We start from the raw sequence: 24333 nt of genomic DNA, 5'->3' as shown, positions 1-24333 counted from the left end.
TATTTGGAATTTAGGGAGACACCTTTAGTGAGCTGGTCTTTTTTAAATGTAGTTATCACAGGGTATTGAAAAGAGAATAGCAATGTGAATAAATATGGCCACTTTATTTTCTCAAACATGTCAATATGTTTGATATAAGCCTACACTTTTTTACCCTGGTAAATTTGGAACTCTGTTTTTCAGCTTTCTAGCTTTTCAGTTTGATGTTTCCAAAATATTTAAAATGAGAGGCCCAACGACGAAGATCATTAAATTTGTATGGAAAATTTAATATCAAACATAAATAATAGCTAGATGTTTCAGTGATGTGAAGGTCTTGGAAGACTGATCATGCAAAGAACAATCTTTGCAAAAGAGCCCTCAAGTGATAAGCAGTCTCTGGAATGATAAGAGCCATCCCTTTGCATTACGGAGAGATGAGCATTTGATCAGCATGTTTCCAGCGTCATGCTGGCCCTATAGATTTTGATAACAGGGTGTAGTTCTTTCTTGGGTTTTCTGGTCTTTGAATACATAATTTAGTTAGAGTTTTCTAGAGTGTATTTGACACTTTTTTAGCTTTATAGTCACTCATGAACTGTTTACTGATATAAAAGTATTGTTTCTTTTATTAAGTTGGACAATGCCAAAACAGGGCCTTTTCAAAGCTTAAGTGTAGCTTAAATGTAGCATTCTTGTTTCATGTAGCATCTTTGTGAGAGTAATTAAGAAACCTAGTATTTATGTGTTATATGCAGATATATTCAAAGTTTAGGATGAGTTCAGTGGAACTGCCCAAGCCCAGGACTTAGATTTATATCTCTTCTGAGGAAAAGATGGTGCATACACAGTTCTGACTTCTACAGCATGAAGGATTCTTGTATTGTCAGTAAAATTATATGCAGTGGTTAAGAGTGGAAAAGAACAGGTCAGCATTCAGGCTTCTGCATTATGGCAGATTTCCTACTGAACTGTCTGATAAGTGTCACATAAGCTGTGACACCTTATTACATAACTGATACCAGGTTTTTATTGTAAATCCTTGTAAAAAGAGAGGAAAAACCCACAATTAAAGACAGTCAAGGACACATCAGGTATTTTGATGAAGTAAATAAAGGTACTCAAATCATTAGCTGGTGATTTGCTGATAATTATGTCTGCATTTCAGGTTTGTAACTCTGTTTGCTAGAATAGATTTAAGTAAGATACTTTTGCATTCAAAGTAGCTATCTAAATTAAAAATATGTTGCCAAAATTTTAGTGGTTGCATTAGGATTTTTATGTTCCTGAATTTTAGTAGTGCTACATCAGCATAGCTGGTAAAATACCTGAGAAGCATGAACAGGATTATTGTTCCCTATGGTTGGCTCAAAATATTAAGTATTCAGCCTATATCTTATTTGTGCATTGCACAGCACTATCTGGCTTTAGAACAAGATGTGATTTGTTTGTAACCCGAGTGAGGGATGGGGATACCTCCTATAAATGCTTAGCAAAGGACTAAACTGAAGTCTGCCAGCACCAGTGGGAGCAATTCTGTAGATTTGAGTTTGGAACCAGGGCCCAAGTACACCCAGGTGGTCGTAGGGGATCCAGGTGTGTGTCTGCAACCAGGTTAAATGAGGAATGCCACCAGAACAGGAGCCAGAAATGTTTGCCTCATGCAGAAGTGCAGGTTCCATAGCCCATCCTCTGCTGGGATGTGTCCACCATGTCTGGCAGAAAACTTGCTGCTCTTGCTGCTCAGCAAGGCTGGGATGCTGCCTGTGAGAAGGAGAAGTTCTTGTGGCTGAAAGCAACTGGTCAAGCAACTGGGTAGATATAACAATAAAGCCTGACATTGACTGGGAACTGCAAGTGGTTCTTGGTCATGCTAAGCCTCTTTCTCCAATCCCTTTCTCTCCTTTTTACCAGATAAATCAGAATATTTGATAATATGCAACATTTTTCCTGGGGTATTAAATATATGTGACACAGCAGATAAGGCATTAGTATGATAAAACAACCAGAGTGGTATGTTAATGGTATGTTTTGCTAACTACTGCAACTAATGCATTTTTGTTTTAAACACACACACAAAAGAAGTTTTTAAACTAATTTAAAGTAATTTCTCTATAACTAGTTAAAGTGATTGGTATCTTTTAAAAGATGATTAATGGCATTATCACCTACTATATGTCCTTAAACATAGATATGATATGACTTCTCTCTTATTTGGGGAACCTGAATTGTAAATATTAAGCCTAAATGTTAAAAAGAACTGATAACAGTCATAACAGTATGAGCCCAGGGTATTCCACCGCAGTTCAGTGAGTCATGGCTTATCATTACTTGATTGGATTAAGCCTGCAATGGAATTCCCCATTCTCCATCCAGTTTCTACAAGATTTCTAGATATCTCACACTAAGTTGCATCTTTCTTTTAAAAATTGTTTTCCAATTTTTTTTTTTTTTTTTTTACTGTAATACATAACCAAAAGGCCTCATGGTTGCTATATTGTGTTAGTATGAGCTGGTGCACTGAAGTCATGACTACTGATTTTTGTACATCCTGGGCTACCTACATTCTTATTTATCTACCGAGCCAACATTCATCCCCATCATATGAGTATGAGTTTTTGCTGTATCACAGTTTTACAGACAGAGAGGAGAAATGCAAGCACATTAAGTGTCTGTAGAGAGAACCATTGCAGAGCAGAGTCCTGGACAGATAGACACCCCTAAGCCTGCGCCAGAGCCCAGGGCAGTAGGAAGCTCAAGACAGGGTTTACTGGCTTCAGTGGCTACTGCTTCAGTCTTTCCTCTTAGATCCTTGTGGATTTCCATGCCAGTGCAAGGCAGCAGCAGCACAGCACCCCACCTCATCACATCCTTGCTAAGTTCATGGTGATCTAAGTCACCTTTTTTTTTGTAACAGAAAACAAGGCACAAAATTTGCATCCACATCATGTAAATTGGTGTCTGGATCACTTGTTTATTTCCTTAAAAATACCTGAAAGTTACAGCATATTCACCATGGTGTCCAAATATTCTTCAGAACCAACAGTGAGCCCTGCAGATCTGACTGCTGAATGCTTGAGGGAGATCAGCTTTCAATTCCCTCTTACATGCTTATCCCCAAAAATATTTGTGAATCTTAGGGATTAAGTCTCTGACAGGTGGTTAAATTGTGCCTTTTGTTGTTTTACAGAAGTCTGACAACGAGTAGCTGTGGAAATACATATTCATTGTGTAAAGAGAACAGGATAGGAATTAGCATCAGAACTACCTTGAAAGTTATAGAGACACCTTGAATACTTTCAGTTTGTACTAAGAAAGATGCTTCCCATTACAGAACTGACCTTGGTGGATCTCAGAATGAACATGGTGGGGGTCATTTATACTGAGATAGCTTTTGGCCATCAGGATAAATACAAATTAATAGAAAAACCCCTTCTAACAGATTAGGATACTCTGTTGGAGAGTCCTTGTACTGCAAGGTCTGTGCGGTGCCCTGAAAATTAAAATTCCAGTCTGTTACTTATAGGAAGTATCTGCTGCTGGTAAAAAGAGCACTCCTTTTTGTTTCTTCATATGAATTACTTAATCTTAGCTACAATTCTCATTATCTGGCTCCCTTTTCTAAACTCTTGTGCATACTAGTTTGTATTAAATTGTCTTTTTTACTAACTGAGTGTGGTGAAAAAGCAGTGGCTAACAAATGTGGTCACTAAAGGTTGTTTTTTATTGTTTGAAGCTGTTACATAGTTAATTACATCTCAGCTATTTAGGACAGTTGACTTCATGTTAATCCAATTAAATATGTTAAGCAGTGACTTTATTTAAATAACATTTTTCTTCTAGCACAGATGCCCCTGAGTTTGACAAAATAATTTTACTTCATGGTGAACTTTGCTAGTACAGAGAGTAGCTAGAAAAACTAATTTGAGAAAATGCAATATTTATTTTAAGAAATATATTTTTGTTAATATTTTATTTTTCCTGCTTTATACTTTCCTAATTTCATGTGTGATTTATAACAGCTAATATATGTCCTTGGTGCTACATTGTAACAAGACAATATAGTAGCTGATTAAAAATAAAATAAGTGAAATAATTTTGACACTTGTAAACACATGAAAATAAAACATTTATATTACTTTTTATTCAGCTATTATATTGGTGACATTTATTACAAAAAAGGTATTTTACAGAGATAAAAAAATTGTGAAACTGACCCTTTAAAACTGTACTGTCACAAGAAGCAAAAAAAGAAGGCAAGGAAAATGTCAAAAGCTAAAATTTAGTAAGAAAACAAGATTCTGAGTTTTAACTGGCTCTGAATGTTTTTGAAAAGTGGAGGTAATTGCTGTTCATACCCTTGTGGGTGTGATCTCAGCTGTCCCTACAGCAGACCTCACTCCCTGGCTCGTGGGAACATGCCCACCGAGGGAGCTCTGAGCATGGCAATGGCTCTTCCAGCAGGACAGAGCAGTTCACTGCTTGTGCCCTTTGAAAACCACTAATGCTGACCAAAATACAGTGAACTCATGGTTCATTGTAGCACAGGAAAGGGGAAAAAGCCAAACCTTGTTTTTTTCACAAGCTTTATTTTACAAGCTATTGTTGTTGGAGTAAGGAAAAAAATTAAATTTGAAATTTAGTCTTCTTGGAAGTGAATTTTTAATAGGAACTTCTCCATAGGACAAGTTTAGTGTGCGTTCCTAGGTTTATTTCTTTCTGCAAACATGGACTTTTCTTGTCTTGCAAAAGATATTTTTTCACCTGTGTGTAACTGCAGATTATTTAAATAAATTACCTAATTTACATATGCAAAATATTAAATTAGAAAGTCCCTTATAGTGACAAGTACAGGTGAGTTACAGAGTCCTTTAAAAGTAGCATATTTTTGAAACATAGGTGAAATTTTTATAACTCAAGTCCATGTTAAAGAGAAGATAGGTTCTGCAGATTGGTTCAGGCAGAGAACTCAAGGAATTAATCTATTTTTAAACAGTTTGAAAAGAAGAGCAACAGACCAACCTTTGGTTGGACCTGATCTCAGAGATCTTTTCTAGCCTTAACAATTCTGTCATTCTATGGCTTTCTAAAGTAAAACAAGGTAATTAGGACTATCAATAGAAAAATGCCACAGCTCATCCCTGTTTGTTAAAGAAGCTATTAAAGTCAAAGTTTGAAATGTACTGGACTGTCTTTTGAAAGCAATATTTTGAATTCTGGTTGATTGAATCATTTGAGCCCATGCTTTATTTTAAGTAAATTCTTAAATAAATTCCTCTAAAGTGTTGCTGAATGGGAATGACCCAACAAGTATACTATTATTGTTTGTTTGTTTTTCCTATCAGAACCTCATTGTTCTTTTAATTGGTGTTACTTTCTGAATGTAATACTTTTCCATTTTCCTGAAAAATTAGCATGAGAAGCATCAGCAGAAACCATATTGTTTCTGCATTTCTCAATCAACTTCAGAGCTATTTGCTGAATAATATTTTAAAGAAAATGGGCATTTTTCTGACAAATATTTCTTGTGGTTCTTCAATTCTTCAGAGGGCTGCTTTTGCTTGGTTAGTTGACTTAAAGGTTTAGCACATCTCTAGCAATAAACAAGCATGTTGGACATGTTGTTTGATGAACTTCAAAGATTTAAGCACTCAGCTTTAATTACTGACGGTTTTAGCAACAGCACAATAACGATGGGCTCCTGCTTCACTAAATCAAAGAAATGTGACTGAGGGACTTCTGATCCAATTGTTCTCATTTAGTTCAGTTCTCACAAACATGGCTGTAAAATATCGTTGTGGCTTGAGTTGACATGAAACACAATTGACATCAATCAAATAAATAAAAAAATTGTGAGAATCAATACATGACACAAACCTGGTAGTTGCAGCTGCTTAATCAACTGCACATATTTGTGTTTCGTCTCCCTCCTGCCACTTTTTCTCTCCAGATTCTACTTTATTTTTTTAAGCACTTGTCATCTGCAACCTAGTAAAGCTTAGCAGCTGCTGAGATGAAAAGATCAATATTTCCCAATCGGGATGATCTGAAAGACACTATTACAATATAGCATTTGAGTAAAGCTCTGTACCTTTTAGTTGTTCAATGATAATAACAATCTTTTGTCTACTTGCTGATACAATTGTGCACACTGTGTTGAATAGTTATGATTGTGTAGCTTGTCAGCATTCCAAGGTTTTGCCAGAGACCCGGCCATATGAACTCATTCAGAGAACCAGGGCAGGTTTAATGGGCAAGTTGGATGAAGCATGAAGCCAGCTGGTGTCAGCTGCCTCTTAACAATTGTAATATGTATCAATCACTCAGCATGGATTTTTTTTTATTGGTATATTTTTGATCTTTGAGGTCTTATACCAATAAAACATAATTACTGGGATTTAAAGGGGCAGCATTATTTGGAGCGAGGAGATGAAATATTCCTTGAATGGATAATCTTCAGATTGCCACCTCTATTGGCAGGAAGATAATTCAAAGGAAACTGATGGAACCAAAAAGAGCTTCTCATTGGATTCTGCAAAGAGAGAATGCAGTGCAGGTTTCTACAAGGACTGTGGAGTTCAAAAGGGTATACTTTAATTTTTTTTAAAAGCCAGGTAACTTTAGGTTAGAAAACTGGTTTAAAATACCGAACAGATTATCTTGGAATTATCAGATCACCAGATCTCTAAGAATACTGGGTGATATAATGGCAGGGATTTATTTTTCTCTACTATAAATCTGATATCAATATTGTATGTCTGATATGGATAGCTTAAGAAAACTTTTATGTTTAATGTGAGATTGTACAAAAAGTGAAGCAACATCCCAGTGAAGCTGAACTGATTATTGTTCCACCGTTATTCGTATTGACTATGTAATCTATCAAAACAAATGTCAGCCATGTCAAAACAAAAAAATCCTTCCTGAAATCTTGTCTGAACCGCCTTTATCAAAAATCAGCCACAAACTACCCCATGCACTGTAAAAGGTGTAATTTAGTCCAGGAAAGATGTTCAGAGTTTTTGTATTGCTGTGTTGAAGGCAAAGAAGAGGAGGAGACAAAAATGTTGTAGCCAATTAGCTAAAATGGTACAATTGGTGCATTCTAAACTTGATGGGCTCATTAAGCATTAAAACTCCTTGACATTTCCCTGTTGTACTGATAAATAGGAATGAACAGTTTGCATTTTATATTTTACTAAATTGTATGTCTTTTTGTCTTCTTCATCTGTCATGTTTTACATGTTTAATTTTGCATCTATTTCATTAAAAAATTCAGCACTAAATATTCTTTGCTCTTCTTCTAATTATGTTCCTTTAAAAAACTCCTAGTTTTATATCAATGATATTGTTTGGTTTTAAAGTGTAATAGTTAATGCTCATTGTTAAATTGCCAAAAGGATATAGACTAATTTAGCATGTTGTGGCTGCTTGGTGAAAATGCCATCATTAGTGATCCATGAGTTGTAAAGAAAAATAGAAAAGGAAGAAGGCCAGCAGCCTCCTAAACACCCCAAATGATTTTTAGAAGTCCATTTTTATTAAAAGAGTTTTGAATGGAACCCTCTTTGACATCATTAAATACATTAAACATCATCTTTAAATGGAATTACATCTGCATTGATTTAATAAATAGGAAAGAACAAAAGGCAGACTGTGAATGAGGTAGTGTTAGCCTTTTTATACTAATGGAATTAACCTCAGGACTACCTTTCAGAAAAAATCCTCCTGGATTGGATATTAGTGAAAAAGACCCTCAAGTTTTTTCCTTTTTTTAAATTTGCATTCTCGACTAATTTGAATTTTCAATCGTGTTCTCTCTCTCTCTTAAGAGCAAAGCTCCTGATAAGTCCCTATTTTCTCTAGGTTTTACAGGTCAGCAGCAGGCCAATAATTACTAACTTCTGTATTGGGTGTAAAGGACAAGCTTCTGGCGGCAGAGGTGGCTGCAGAGGTGGCCTCTGTGGGAGGAGTTCAGGGGCTGCCCAGTGCCAGACCTCGCAATAGACACAGCAGTTGCCAAAGCCAAGCCCTTTGGAGGAGTTTGTGGCACACTGTGAAATTATATTTAAGATAGGACAGAAGAACAGAGGGAAGAGGGACCGGGGGAACAAACAATGAGATAGAGGAGCAGTTGCTCGATGGCAGGGCATGCACACCCAAAGGGACTGTGGCTCCTGGGTGAGCCCATGCTGGAGCAGGTATGGCCCCAAAGAGGCTCTGGGCTGTGGATAAGCCCAGACCAGAGCAGGTTCATCACTGAGAGGAACTGCACCCTGTGGAGCATAGGAAATGAGTGAGGAGCACAGAACAGCAAAGAGAAAGCTCTGTACACTGACCTTGAGTGCCTGACCACTCATTGCCTCCCTGAAGGGTCTGAGTGTACCCTGCAGAGATAACAAGGCAGGCAGGAGAGGGGTCTGGAGTGAGCTAAAGAAGTTGAGCCTGGTATTTTCCCTAAGTAAATTTTTGTCTTCTTTGTTTGCCAAAACCCAAATCAATAATCAAATATTTATGTCACTGGCAGTAAATTAATTTGTTCTGACTGTAAGAGAGATTTACCTTTTGCCACCTTTTTTGACATGTTACAATATTCAGCTAGATAAATGCGTAGTGTTGCAATAACCATTTTTTTTTCTCATCTAGCACAAAAATTATCTTTAAAAATCTCTGTTAATTATAATAATACCCTTTTTACAGTTCTGGCAGTCTAACGGGACTTACAGTCATGATGTAGTGTTGCAAATAACCATTTTTTTCTCATCTAGCAAAAAAATATCTTTAAAAATCTCTGTTAATTACAATAATACCCTTTTTACAGTTCTGGCAGTCTAACGGGACTTACAGTCATGATTAACATGATTAGCTTTCATGCTGGATAGACCAGAGTAGCCAGTGAAGTGCTGCAGAACTGCAGAGGTTCTGTTCCCACGCTTTATTAGTTGTTCCCATGCTGAGGGCCTTAGGCTGACTTTATATTCCCTGTATTCTACCACATATGATGTAACCAGCTCATGCCATTGCTCTCATTCAGGTATATGGAGCAGCCAGAGATTGTTCAGTTCCAACACTTGAGTGAGACACTAATAGAGCTTCCATGAGCACTGTCAGGGTTAGTCCTCGTGCACTTTCCAAACCCTCGATACTCCTGCAGCAACATGAGCTCCTGTAAATGACAACAAGGCCCACAGCCATGTTCTGTGTCATTATGAAATGACAGGGTTGTGGGCTGACATGAACTATTCTTTATGAAAATGGGGGCAGGTGGCTGAATAAAAGCATTGCAGAATGTTTTTATTCACTGTTTTAGAGGCTTCAATAAGTGTTAAATTATGAGGAAAATTAAAAAAAAACCCAACAAACTACTTGCTGCATTATTTATTTTGCAGGGGTGTATTTTTTTTCGTCCTTTAAAATCTATCATAATGTCTATTACTACAGTTTTGTCTGTGGTGATTTATCACTATGTTCTTTGCATTGTCATAGGCAGATTTGGCAACATTAATATGATGTTTGTTTAACATTCGCATGGTAGAGTTTGGTACTGGGGTCATACCAGTGACACATGGTTTGTACTAAATGCATTAATTCCTGTATGGTATTAATTTCTGTATAGTCCCTCTCCCTCTCCCTCTCCCTCTCCCTCTCCCTCTTCCTTCTTCCCCTTCATTTCTCTCTCTATCACCCACTCCGCCTTTTTGCCCTCTTTCCCTGGTGCAAAATTTCCACCTTTTACATTATGGTAATTCTACTTATCTCCTTGGAAGTTGTCCCAACGTATCTTACATTCCACTTAAAAAAATAAAAATTGTTTCAATCACTTAAAGCACATATATATCATTATGTAGTTCCTATATTTTTCTTGGAAAAATTTTCACCTTATGCATGTTGAGGAAAGAAGTTCAAAATATTTACCCACCATGGTGTGTATTTAATCATACAATATATTTCCCTTTTTTAAAGAGGCTGAAAACAGGACCAGTCCAACTCAACGGAATGAAATCTATTCTCATGATACTACTAAATTTTGATTCTCCTTCCTCACCATCTCAAACTTTCAGGTTTGGACACTCATATTTAGCCAAAAAATCTCTCTAGTAATCATAGAATTGTGAAAAGAAAGCATTTGAATGTGTTTTCTCTGCTTTCCTATTTTAAGTTATTTTTCCTTAGTGCTGTGTTCTCTTTTTTTACAGTGACTGTATTCATCTGTCATTCTGCTTAAGCAGTCACTCTTTAGGTCTTGATTACCCTTGCTTTGGGCAATGCCTTCTCTTTTAAATAATATGATGAAAGCAGATCCAGTGAGGCTTACACAATGAGACCTTTAAGGTGCTGCTCAATCCTATCTGCTGTTGCTGAAACAAAGATTGGTCTCTCTTTCCACAGGATTCATGATCACAAACACAGCTGTTACAATGCTTACAAAAAACATCCTATGTTAAATACTTAACAACTATATCAATGCAAGAGATAGGTGGCATTGCTCTTTCTGCTGCTTGATTTACTATTAAGTGGAATGTTTGTTGGTTCCAGGGAATAAAAGCATTTCAATTGGGAGGCTCAGTGCAGTCATTCTGGACAAACATTGTATTGCCTCTCAACACACTCTTGATTAATTTTAACAGAAAAAAAGCAAAAAGAAATTAAAATTTTCACTCTGTTTCACTGAAATTGCTCATACTTAATATCTATGTGGGCAGGTTGGTTCATGTCCTCAGTGGAATCTTTGTGACTATGAGACAGTTCTGGGATCTTCAGGCTGGATTTGTAAGTAACAGTGATGGAAACAGGTATAGCCCCTCAGGTTTGTCACCTAGTTCAGAGCCAAAGCCAATAGCAGTTGTGTGCCTCTCTGAAGCCGTTGATTAAAACCTCTAAATGCCTCTTAAATGTGCGTTACACATTGTGAATAGCTCTGAAGCTCTCTTATGTGGCTGAATAAACAATTTAAATGGGTGAACAGGCCAGACTGACCTTTGCCACAAGTTGGGATGAAGAGTCCCAGATTGTTTTAGCATCTTCTTTGGGTTTGGAACTGGGGTTGTAAAATCCTCAGCTGCTTCACATCAAATCCCTCCTTCTGGGAAGTGTCTGCCTGGCCAGCAAGGACTCCTCACTGGGCCTCTCTTGCAGGAGGAGTGTGAGTGTTGCCTGTTTGAGCAAAGATACCAAGTCCTTTCAAGAGGTGCTTGCTCCCTTCCTTTGTCTCTTTGTGCACCTATACAATCCCACTCAGAGTCTAGCTCTTGTGTAATCAGTTTCTGAACAGAAAATGCTCATAATGCCTTAATGTTTTTTTTTTCACTTCTAAACCTTGAAATGAAAAAAAAAATGCTGTTCAGAAGTGTATCTAACTCAGTTTAGGCTTGTGGTGAAAATCTATTTATTGGAATGGACTCTGAAGGGGTGGCTGAGATTAGCACATTCTTGTAAGTGATCAGTCAGTTTTAATGCTCTGATACTTGAATTTATGGAGTTAAGCCAAGGGATTTATTTTTGCTTGTTTTGTATAGGGAAAGTTTCACAGATCTATATAAACATAATCACTAAGGATTTTTAGGTTCTTTCATGGGGTCATTGGCACCAGAAAAAGAAGACAAAAATAAATTTGAAGCCAGGAAAATAAGAGATTAGTACAAGTAGGAAGAAAATATTAAATAATTTTTAAAATAGGAATACTGAATAAGGTGAGTTCCTAAAATGAAATAAACTGTATAAATTTTCCTCTGGCACTTTCTGGAAAATATTTTTAAATTATAAAAAGGCAGAAACAATAAGTTGCACCAAGGTTTTTGTGAGAAATGATAAGATTTTCTGATAGGAAAGTTTCCACATCAAAAATGCAAAGCTAGACTAGATAGAAATACCAGGGTTTTGTTGTAGTGAAGTTTATAAACCTGCACATCCATTTCTTTTGTCTTTGCTTTGAGATGCTTGGGCAATATAAATATTGCAGAAATCAAACTTTAATCACAACAGCATAAGACTCCACTGATGGCACCTGCCATCAGTTCCTTACCTGTGTTATCTCTACAGTGGCCTTGGCTTTTAAATAGTTCTTTCATTGGAGAGGAAGGAAAGGTCAGCGATCCCTTATTGTTCGACACCACCGAGGGGTTTCCGGAGATTGGCAGCCAGCAGAACCTTGCAGGAAAGTGCTGGATAGTGCTGCCAGCACAGGCTTGCATAGATCAGCATTTCATTACAGAAATAGCAAATGACTGATGTATTTTCTAGGTCAAGGTGGAACAAGTTAAATAAGGATACTGAAAACTTGAGTAGGGGAAGGTGGCTATTGTGTGCAGTATTCCACCAGCTGTGGATGGACAGTGTAATCCTCTTTCCTTTCATTATATAACAATACTTAAGTATTTCTTCCCTGAAACCTATTGTGTGTTTGGATATACCAGAGGAGCTACAAGTACTTCTCTTAAAGAATTTTAGATTCTTTATTTAGTCATGATTTAGGTTTATCTGTTATTTAGAGAGAGAAAAACAGCAGTTTAAAGCATTTGCTTTTTTCCAAAATGTTCTTTATAATCACAGCATCTCATCTAAGCTGGTAGAATTGAGGGTTTCAGGGATGCAACATAGGAAACTGAAGCTATCAAGAGGAAGAATGGCTTCTAAGGCAACAGAATGGTGTCTCCAGATCTTTCAGTTTAGAAGAAAATAACGAAAAGCATTGGAAGACCATTGAAAGACTTAAGGCAACTAATTAGTTCCTGTCCGCTAATTAATGTTCAGTTTTATCTATTTCTTAGTTGTTTCACTTTCCTGAAAGTAAGAAAAATGAAGAGGTTCTGCCATTAAAAAATCATAAGAACAATTTTTGCTGGTAATTTATCAGTTCTGTGCAATGCCAAGCAAAATTTAAAGTGGATTTTGGCAAAATTTAATGAAAATTATTCCCTTTTCAAAAGTATTACAAATAATTCCCTTTCTTCTACATCCTTTTGCTCCTCCTCTGTAGAAAAAAAGCAGATGATGTTAAAGTAGTGTTTGTTTCTTTAGGATAACTGTTTGGAGATGTACACTTAGAATTTGCACCATTCAGAGAGAAGTCTGTGTAAATGTGACATGGACACAAGTGACAGGAGCTGATCCTTTGCATTTGGAATTCTTCTCTCAAGGCTGTTTTGATGCAGAGCAGGTGGCTTGGCAGATAGAGCTCCACCTGGATAAACCATGGGACATCAAAACAGCCTGTTACCTACTGACATGCAGGAGCCACAACAGGAAATTGAGATAAAGTATGAAAACGTTTTGTACAAATTCAGACAGCTCTTCTGCTAAGGTGGACCAAGGAAAATATTATAATTTTCTTATTTGGGTTAATACTGAATGTTTCTTAATTTTCTTTTCTTCTTTTTTATTTTTTTTTATTTTTTTTTGGCACTAGTTATTTTGGTATTTAATTTCTTACATTGGAAATCAGTTTTGGATTATCACAAAAACAAACTGTGGGCACAAAACTTAGAATATATTTGTGTATTTGTAATTGCAGAGACAGAAGAGCTGCAGGTTTTAATTCTGAGGTCAGAATCCTCATCAGGTAAAATCTGGTGAGATTATGTTATGTAAACTTGGGTCCTCTTGAATAAATGAAAATAAAAATTCTTTTTTAAAGTTGAATGTATTTCAAGTTTTAGATAATCCCATTTTATACTTAGTCTTTACAAAAAAATCAGAGTTTTGTCCACAAGACAACTTAGAGTTGTCAGCAAGCTGCCAGATAACAAGCTTATATTGTTCAGGAAAATATATTACAATTTTATCTACTTGTACTGTTCAATAAAACATTAGTATCTCAGCATTTTTATTTAACAATGGGCAACCCTAGGCCAGTAATTATGCAACAATTATAATAATAAAAACTGTCCCCTGCTGCTCACCTAGAAACACGAATATATTAAACCAGTACTAACCATCTAAAAGGAAAGCAACAAACTACACTCATTTTTAATGCCCCTGCAGTGCACCATGGGAAGCTAATAATTCACCCTCTAATTAGTATCCCTTCTGCTGCTGTTGGCACAAGGACAGACAAAGAGGCATCCGCTTCATTACAAACTTGCCTTGGTAATCTTTAAATGTCTTTCTTCTCTGCAGGTTGAACGCGTGGAACAGGGGCAAATAGAATGTGCAATTAAAAAAGGTTTGCTGGTATCGCTACTCTGACCATGCATCCTAAGTCTAATGAGTGCACTAAAAAGTGAAAAAAAAAGCCATTTGAATGGACTCATTCTCTTTTTTGGCTATATTGTAATTCTTCCTTCTTTTCCTTCATTAGTGTCTACATTAGCAGAAAAAAGGGAATACACCAATGGGGTAAAGATTTGATAACTTCACAGCATACCTGCAATGACAGTGTTGTTTAGACTTTGAGCAGTTGGTCAGTGTTATAAATCTAGTTTAAGAAAAAGTGAATGACAGTAGGCCTTAATTAATGCTTGAGAAGATTAATTGTTTCAAGGGGAGTGTATCAATTTTAATACATTTCTCTTTTAAAAACCGGAATTATTTTGCCACAGGGCACTACAGCTTTAAAATATGCAAAGCATTGCTACATAATTTTTAGTATTGTGGCGTTTATAGTGATCATACTATTAGAGTGATGCTTTCCTTTAAGTGTCTTGTTTACACATGCACTGTGTATTTGTTGACTAATTTAAGCTTATAGAAATTGTTGCATGCCTGAGGATATTTTCCAACTTGCCAATACACAGCTGATTCTAATTATTATAGAGAAATTTTAGTTTTCGCAATGACCTGCTGGTGCTGTCAGAAGCAAGGCTAGCAGTGTACTGGACAGCACTCAGACCTTGTGCTCTGGTTCAGATATGGTTTAAAAGTTGTGTTATTTCCATTTAATTCCTGTGTAGTGATCTCTGTGAAGTCCATCAATAGGCTCGCAACAAAGCTAAGTGCTATGTTGCCTCTTCTGTTAATTTTGAGGATTACTTATTGAGTAATCAGAGCACATGCCTCTTCATCCCTATTTAAATCCAGTCCTGCTCTCTGTGAGATTCTACTTGTGTAATGACTAGGAGGGTTGAATATTGTGTCACATTCTTATGGACAGTCAATAGAAAATTTTAAAGTGAATGACCACAGTAACCAGCTTAAAATTTTACCTTCTACTTTGATACATATCTGTAATGCTTTCTGAATGAATAGGTAATTAAACTTTTTTTAAAAAATAAATATGTAGTTGGAAGAAAGTCAGTGGAGCCTCATAATCCTTTCACTTGGATATTACAATCTAAGAGGAGGTGAGTACTGGATTATCAGTATGTAAATTACTCAGTACTAAAAAATTCTTTAATTAGTTTTTAGTTTTAATATTAATTAAAGGATCCACAAGGGAAGTGAAGGAGTGTTGTCTGTAAAATGAAATAGGATCTTCATTTGTTGTACCCTCCACCTAAAAAAAAGATATTCCAGAGGTTCTTATAGGAGAGTAAAAGGACATATGGTACATGTGATAGAAAAAAAAAAGGTTTGCTTCCATTCATATAGTGCTTCACTCTTGATCCCAGTTTGTCCTAATTCAAATGTGCACAAACTAAGAAATGAGAAAAGTTGCTATCTTAGGCTGTGTGTACACTTGAAAAGGAAGTCAATGCCATTTTAGATTATCCTAGGATTTGCGATGGGAAATAAAAGATCTGGAGGTTGTCCTGATGTAAAATCAAAGAAGAAAAATTTATGGAGAGCTTACAAGTTTTTATTAGTACTGTATCTATCCAGAGAATAAATGGAGGACTTAATCAAATAGTTCCATAAATTTAGGCTTGGCACTAAATTCACTTAAAAATGTCAAAATTGGATTTGGTTGGCACTCAATCATAAAAAATTGCTTTCTAAAGAGTTATTCTCCATTTCTGTTATTTGAGTATCTTGATAAGAAAATAATTGGATATAAATTAGAACATGTTGGTTTAGTGCTGCATGAAGGCACACTTTGCAAGAATAAGAATGGAAGCAAAGCTAAAATCCTAATGATAGTCTCTTCTAAAACAAACATATATTTGTAATAATGACTAAACCACAGGTCACTTGGTTAATTGCTAGTGACATGGTGGATTTAACGGGTCTGGATGTAGCACTAGGGCACTTCTATAACTGGCCATTAATCTCAACACAAATGCTTTCTGCCTCTGTCATTATTACTTATTGATCTGACACACTTGTGCATAACTTCTTACTATCTTATGAATGGCTTCTCATCCAGTTATGTGGTGCATTGCATCAGGGTACATTGTTTTCCATAAAATAATATATTAAGTCGCTATTTTTTATGGTTGACTAGAAATAGCAATGTCTGGAGTAGCAAAACTCCGTGGTGGACAGACACACAAATGTGTTCTTGACCAGGTCCCAGCTCCCACAAGAAGGAAACCTTTATAGACCAAAAGATTAAGGAATCCATATGCAAAAGTTATTTTTATTGCCATTCTTTTCAACAGAATCATGCCTGACTTGCTCACCGTGATGTATTCCCTGTGGAGTCTGTTCCTTGATTTCACTTTCCAAGAAAGGTTTACACTCTGAAAGAGAAAAACAAAACCTAGTCACATCTTCATAGTTTTATATTTTTTAACTCTATAAAGTCATTTTGTAAGTCCATATATCTTGAGTCTCAAATGAAACCTTCTCTGACATTCTGGCCAAAGGGGAAGCTGTGCTCCATTCATGTTCTGCCTCTCTTGTCACCTTCAAAGTTTAATGCAGCGAAATTCTACTTGATTCTGTAATGACCGGTGGCAACTTGGGAAATTATTACAATAGTAAATATATTAGAGTTATAAATATTGGTAAATATGTTTGTATAGATTCCAGCTTCATAACAGTGATATTTTAATTATATTACTTTATTTTTTTGGCCTTTATTCTCAGAAATATCACTATTCTGCAGAAATTAATCATGTAAATCAAATTAACATTGATAATTTTTAATCTAGAGAACATGTATTTCTAAGAATTGATCTAGATAAACAGCTTACAGAAGGTTTTAGCTCAAGCCTGGGGTTAAATTTTTAAAATGATTATTGGCTGTTTTCAATTTCTGCTATAAAGACAATATTTTTCTTAAGCATACCACATGTTCTTCTTTGGTGAAAAGTGAGATTTTTCTTAGGAAAAGAAGCAGTCTAGAAGTACTTAATGTCTAAATTGATCACTACTTCCAGGAAATCAATTTTGTTTGTTGCCTGGACATGACAAAGAGAGTTGCTAAGAAGTCCTGAATATTTGTGAGACAGTTTTCTTGTGTGTTGCACCATATTTGAAAGGCCATACACAATTATAAAAGGTGTAAAATTGTTGTTGGGAAGGACAGAAGGCAGCAATGGAATCCATATCATCAGCATTCTAGATTAAGTTTTTAGTACATCTGAGTTCTGCCAGGTTTCCTGCAGTATTTTTTTCTGCCTCCACCAGCTTTAGAACATAGTCTTGTGCCCACTAAATCACTGACAGCTTTCTCTGGTGGTTTCAATGCAACTGGTTTAGATTCCTACTTTCCACAGTAAAACTAAGAATGAACAAACAAAAAAGAAAATGGAATAGTAATTAATAAAGCAGATGAAAGATAGAATTGTGGCATCATTCCTAAGTAGCTTTTTAAGGAGATCTATACTTTTCATACTGATTCATTGTCCTTCCATCTCGCAGGTCTCAAAAAAGAATTTTCTTTGTGGTATGTAACATATACTAGGCACATGAGAAAAGGATAACTAAAAGTATAATTACTGTTTCTTAAGGTAACTTTCAGAAGAAAACCTGCAGCAGCAAGGTAACATGATATTATGCTAGTTTTTTATACACTATAGCTCCTACATTCCTTATATATTTTCAAAAATTCTCTAGGAATTTTTGAAAGCACATATTGGCCTAGTACAAAGAATTAAAAAGCTTAAACCACTGCATTACACGCCGTTGTTTATACTGGTCAAACTTAAAGAGTATAGGGTTGCAGAATATTTAGAACATCTTAGAATTCTGAAAAAAGAGCAAATACATCCTAAAATTTTATGATGTAAAAATATTTGCCTAATAATGTGTAATTGAATAGTAAGTTTGCCATCACTGTCATGTATATGGTAGCATTTAAAGGAGTGGAAAAGACCAAATGTAAGTGATGACCATGAAGTTCTGAAGGGCTCTTATAGATAGTGACAATTTCGACATGTGAGAAGGCATGGCTTTGTTAAAATTTGTTTGTACCTATTTTTGAGCAGTTCTTGTTTGCAACTCTTATTAATAACAAATCATTTAGCACACCATGGCCCTTTAGAAGACTACACTGCAAATTACATTTCTTTTCAGAGCTGGGCTGCTGTTACTGGGCTGAATATGCTGTGCATGCACAGGATCGAATGATTATTAATAGTTCTAGTCTTTCCTGGGTTGCTAACTGCACAATAATGAAAAAAAAAGCATCATGGCCAAGATACAAATCAGATGGAAATATCACCTGTGAACTTCTCATTCTAAATTTGTACAAAGCAATTAAAAGCCCCTATACTTACATATTTCTTTTAGACTGCTCTAATGGTTTGCAGGTAACAAGGTAAGATGGACATTCTGATTAGAAGGGACCAGCACTTCCCAGATCAATAAGAACAGAATGTCCTAATACCTCTGTACTTCTGGATGAGAGATTTTCTTCCACTGACTTTCAGTTTAGAGGTACTCACAGAAATTTATAACTGTAAAAAAGAGGGGTTTTTCCCCCTCAAATTCTGAAATAAATTTGCCTACAAATATAGTTGTTCTGCTATATGTATTGCAGTAAAATTTATGTGTTTCATGTCACATAAGCCCTATGAACTTTTGGGCACAGGTATATCCATGTGATAAGCAGGTGAGGTTCTCTGATGTGCAATGGAAAAAGGGATTTTTTTCATTACTTTAGATATGGGTGGTGGATGAACAAGGGTTAGGACCCCACAGGTTTTAGACAGTGAAACACTGAACAAACTTTCCATTTAGGGAAAATGAAAATGTTATGATAATTATAAAATGGATGAATCACAGTTTGGAATAGAAAGGAGTAAACTTTAATCTGCTTCTCACTTTCCTCTTTTCTTATAGATGATGCTTTCAAGCATCATTCAATTTTGTCAAATGCTTGCTTGTGAATGTTTTTCATTGAATTATTGCATTTGCCTCTTTTTGTCTAGTCTATTTCTGCTTTTTTTCTGATGATTTTTTTCTTTTTATCTGCAAAGTCATTGATGCAGCATCTTTTCCTCAGATGAATGAAACAGTTTGAGGAGTTGAGTTGCTGTTACAGGATTACAACAGCATGTTAGCTCCGTCTGTCTGTCTTGCTCCTTTAGGAGTACTGCTGGCTGCTTCTTCTGTGTAGGGTAGTAATTATTCACTGATTTACTTCACTTCATCTTATCTGCCTCCAACCTTTCAAATCCCTATTATACAGGATGAAAAGAGAGACTTTAAAGTAGTAGTTGCCTAAGGAGAAGGAAGGGTTTTGATGCTATTCCTAAGACAAGTAATGAAGAGCTTGCATTATCTCAGGGTCAGTATCTCAGTATTAATTATTTGAGTACCTGTAAAATAAATTGAGAAGCTGATTTCCTCTATGGAGCCCAGTAGGAAGGTAAGGGATTCTCATCCCTGTACATATGAGCTTTTTCTATAACGATTCTGCTGTGCTATTTCTGTAGCATTAGAGCCATGCAGCACAACACAGACATGCCTTTAATGCCAAGTCATTTTGGCCTGCTATGCCTCATATTCTTACAAAGTGCTGCTCTTCAAACCAGTTCCTGCTTCCATGGTCCCACTGTCTTTTGTGCTGTTGGAGAAAGTCTGTCAGCCTCTTTAGAGTCTTTCTGTGATTTTTCAGGATCCTGACATACTCTTTGGCCCAGCTGCCTCAACATGCTGCTGCTGCTCCTCTCTTGCCTCTCTTCTTTTCTCTAGTCCTGTACAGAACTTGTAGTAGTTCTACAGCCTGTGCATTGTGTTATGATTTAAAACTCTGATGTGATCTTTAACATAATTACCTCAATTGCAGGAGTTTAAAATAATGAGAATGTAGGATTACTGCAATATTCCCTTATGCCACCTTGCATGTCCCATAAAGGTTCTCTTAGAGCAGGCACAGAGGTGGAGGAGCCTCCCTGCGTCAGCTCTAACATTAGGGAGTGTATGAAACATTTCCAATTTCTCCTAAAGGGCTGCACAGCAGGATCCATTGCACCAGCAGTTTGCAGTATGTGTCGAAAGGCTGCAGCATATGCTCTCTCCTCACTGCACTCACCTCCACAAATTTAGCTCCAGCAACTTTAACAGACGCTGAGCCTGAGATATTGGGACAATGTATTGATACTCAGGAGGGAATCACACTGCAGGCTTTCTTTCCTTCCTTCCTTGTTCACAAAACACTGGAAACAACATGAATCTTACTGTTCAGGATATTGTAGTTCGTGAATGGAAAGCTATTTTCATGCCTGTAAGAAGCTATGAAAAATGTTATTCTAAAAAATAATCTACTGTAAAATTTAAGAAGTGTTCTCTGAAGCTGCTGATTTCCCTGTGGCCTCAAGTGGCCTATTAACTTTTTAAAAACTATTCCCAGTAAACAAAGATTCTTACCTGCATTTACTTGCTTTGAATTTTATGGAAGTGGCAGTTTCTCATTACAATAAGCCCAGATCAAAAAGTGTTTCCTTTTGAATTCAAGTCAGCCAAATGGGCATCTCTATCTGAATTCATTCATGCAACTTATCTCTGGTCTTCAGCATAGTTGGGAGTTTCATGTGGTAAAAGGGGTGTAACTTTTTTACACTGAATTATGTATTTATATACAACGTGTGCCAAACAGCCAGAGCCAGAAAAACATCCTCCAGTAAACTATGGTTAATAAAAATTAGTGTTCATTTGTGGAACTCTAGTTTGACAAGGATCCTTTAAAGATTTCTAGTCCCAATTACATTCGATTTTTTTTTACCTAACTTATTGTACCATCAGCCAATGCTGCAGCCAGTACTGTACTATTGCAAACATCCTTTGAGTGTATTCCTTTTACAAAGAAGGACCACAAGATTATTTCAAAAGGATAATAATGATAATACCCTATTTTGTATAACATATGAATAACACAGGAATTGCACACACCATTTAAGAATCCATTAATTTTTGTCTGTTTGTTGAAATACTGAATGAGAGTAGTTCTTAAGATTTTCCATAAACATCAAAATAGAAGATAAGCATCATTTTTTCTGTTATAGTTACTCCTATAATCTGAAAACAATTTCTATAATGAAAAAATGATAAGAATGTGGGTTTTTTTTCCAAATTTGGTTGATACTAAATTTTTAATTTTTTCTCCATTCATATCAGATTCTTCTGGGAACCTATATGAGAGGGAATGCAGATCATTAGGCAAGTTATTATTATTAAACAATGCAAATCTTCATCAAGTCCTGTTGTGGAAAAAGATCCTGGGCCCATTAATCCCAGCTGCTGAGCAGCCATAGCTCCAAGTGAAGTCAGTAGGAGATAAAGGTGCTCAGCCTCTCCAGAGGTGGAGAATATTTCATGAAGATAGATCTATCATAGCAAATTGAAATGTTACAAGAATAGAAAGGATTATTCAACTTCTACTATAACATATGAATTTATGGAGACTGGAGACTAAGAATCTGAGTTGCAGTGTAAAAGATAATCCTTTAGTGTAAGCCCTATAAGGAACAGGGCAGATGCCCATTGCTCCTATATATATTTCTGGTAACATTTGTCCTCCTCCTACAAGGTGTAATTCCTCTGTTTTACCTTGATAGGTGATGCTTAAGTACATATTCTACTGTCAATTGCTCCCTGGTCCTGGTCCCTGTTGGATCAGTGGCAGTGTGGAGCATGCAAGTCTGCACTCACAGCTCAGCCTCACAACCACCCAGGCTTTGTAGCCCTGGATGGGTCTTTACACCAAAATTGTGTTGGCAGACTGGACAGAATAAGCTACAGCTCAGGAGGCAAAGAAAGTATATAAAGCCATGGGGCATAATATATTTCACTTTACTTACCATTACTTAAATATTATAATTATCATAATTTATATTATTTTAAAGCTTCCCGGGAAGCCGTTATCTATTTTTTAATACTTTGAACAGAAAAACTAGTACATAAGTTTATTAATGTTTGTTAATCAAGATTAAAAGATCATACTAGACTTGTATGTAAAAACATACGAGACTACCAAAACATTTTCAGCCGTTGATTGTATAATTTGACTGTGTCTGTTAAACAGTTACTTTTGCCATATTGTAAACAATGACAATCTTGAAAGGTCCCGCTCTCTGAAAACAGGGGTTTTTTTTGAAGAGGAAATATCTTGTATGCAAGGAGAAACAATCTGAACTTGCTATGAAGCTGGTGACCCAGAGAGCCACAGCTTGGCTTTCAGTTTACTTTGCTTGTTCTTTATCTGAGGTCTCTCCCATACCACAGTCTCTCCCATACCACAGGTCTCTCCCATACCTGGCAGTGCCCTTTCATGGGCTGCCCACCACATGCACAAGGCATCCTGCTTCTTCCTCAGGACTCTGTCACAGTAGCATTTTCTTAGTAATCCCTGTGGACCGTAACTTTTTGTCAATTCTGTGTGCCAAAAACCAGAAACAAAGCCAATTTTTTTCCTCCTCTCTACCTGTGGCAAAACACAGTTCTTCTATCACTTGCTCAGGTTGTAAAATGCAGTTTGTGGATTTACCCGTTAATTTAAACTGCTCTGTATCCCTATGGTGGTGCAGAGCAGATGTGTAACATCCTGTAACACCCATTCACTTAGCATGTGCAAACTAATGACAGAGTAGATAAAGATGTTTTGAAACAATGCATTTGCTTTTCAACACATGTTGTGTCCATCGGTTTGGCCCAACCGTTAATGATTTGGGGTTGTGGGGAATAACACATGGCAAAGAATTCCTTTGTTTAAAACAAACATAAAATTCTGCTTAAGTCTGTCTTAGACCTGCATCTTAGTGCTTTCAGGATCTCTGTTACTGAGAAGGATTTTTGGAACTTATTTAAGTGGGGGTTTATTATATTTGTACTGTAAATGAACTGTTCTGGAGGAAATCCTTGGAGAATCTCCACCAGAATAGGACACAACTAATACAGCAGCAGCTGCAGCATCAGCATGCTCCTCACACTTTCAGCTAGCAGCTCAATGAAACATTTTGGCAAGGCAGAGAACCAGTGGGTGCCAGATTGGCACTTATACCTATTGTGTTTTCTTTGCCTTATAGGATTTTTAAAAATTGTCCATCTATTTTTATGGTACTGCAGCTTGAAATAAGGTGGAAAACGGGAAAATAATTAATTCTTCTTTAGGGTCTCTTCTCTGCCGTGGACTTTTGTCTTTATTCTTCTACTTTCTTCATCATGCTAATTAGGAAAAATATTCAAACACCTGTTGTTGTTCCTGGAACACAATGATACATTTTAATGGGGAGAGTTTCCTTGACATTAACATCATAGTTTCTTACATCTGTTTTCAAACAGTCTCTGTTTTCAAACTTAAGTGTTTAAGGCGTGCTGATCTCATGCAGTACAGCAGAGAACAGGGTTGCCTTATTTCCAGAACCAGAAGCAAACAGCTGTGCCACTGTGGTGCAATGCTTAGACTAAGTGGGGGACCTGCTGAGGACAGAGCTTATCAATTCAAGAAAATTGGCAACATAATTGGCAATGCATTACATTTAACATTATGTAATTACTAGAAAGGGGATGGAATGGAATTACCTCAGTGAACATCCTGTGCAGTGTCTTGGAGTGGCTTCTAGATCTATATATATGGGCTTTCTTTGTTGACAGTTTCAGCAGGAGATGTTCCACATTGAATGTAGTTAGCTCCAGTCTAGGAGCTAAATTTGTGATTAGAATTCCCCTCAGTATCTGTCTTCAGGGGGTGGAAAATATGGCTACCTAATGCAAAGTATGACTACCTGCTCTTTAAGTAGTGCCTCACACGAGCATCCTCTGTAGAGGCTCTGTAGTCACCGCCAGTTCCCAATTAACTTTCAGGATAAGGTCAAGCCTATTGGCTTTAACCTGCAAATCCCTTGATGCCTTGGGACTAGGACAGCTGACACCATTTGTGATATTCCTGCAGGTGTCATCAACAAATCATTGTGCCATTTTTTCCCACTAATGTGCCATTTTCCTCAGTCTGCACTGAGCAACAAGATGCTGAACTCCATGTCTTGTCTTTCACGTGCGGTGCTTCTGTGGATGTGTTAGATGAATGGTGGCATAAAGGAATATATGAGAATGCAGAGTATGCACAGTAAAAATGAATAGCACATTTAAAAT

The sequence above is a fragment of the Pyrgilauda ruficollis genome, unplaced genomic scaffold (assembly GCF_017590135.1).
Source record: "Pyrgilauda ruficollis isolate IOZ18807 unplaced genomic scaffold, ASM1759013v1 scaffold13, whole genome shotgun sequence".
NCBI classification, from domain to species: Eukaryota; Metazoa; Chordata; class Aves; order Passeriformes; family Passeridae; genus Pyrgilauda; species Pyrgilauda ruficollis.
The sequence above is the reverse complement of the archived record's forward strand: the minus strand, read 5'-3'. Positions refer to the sequence as shown.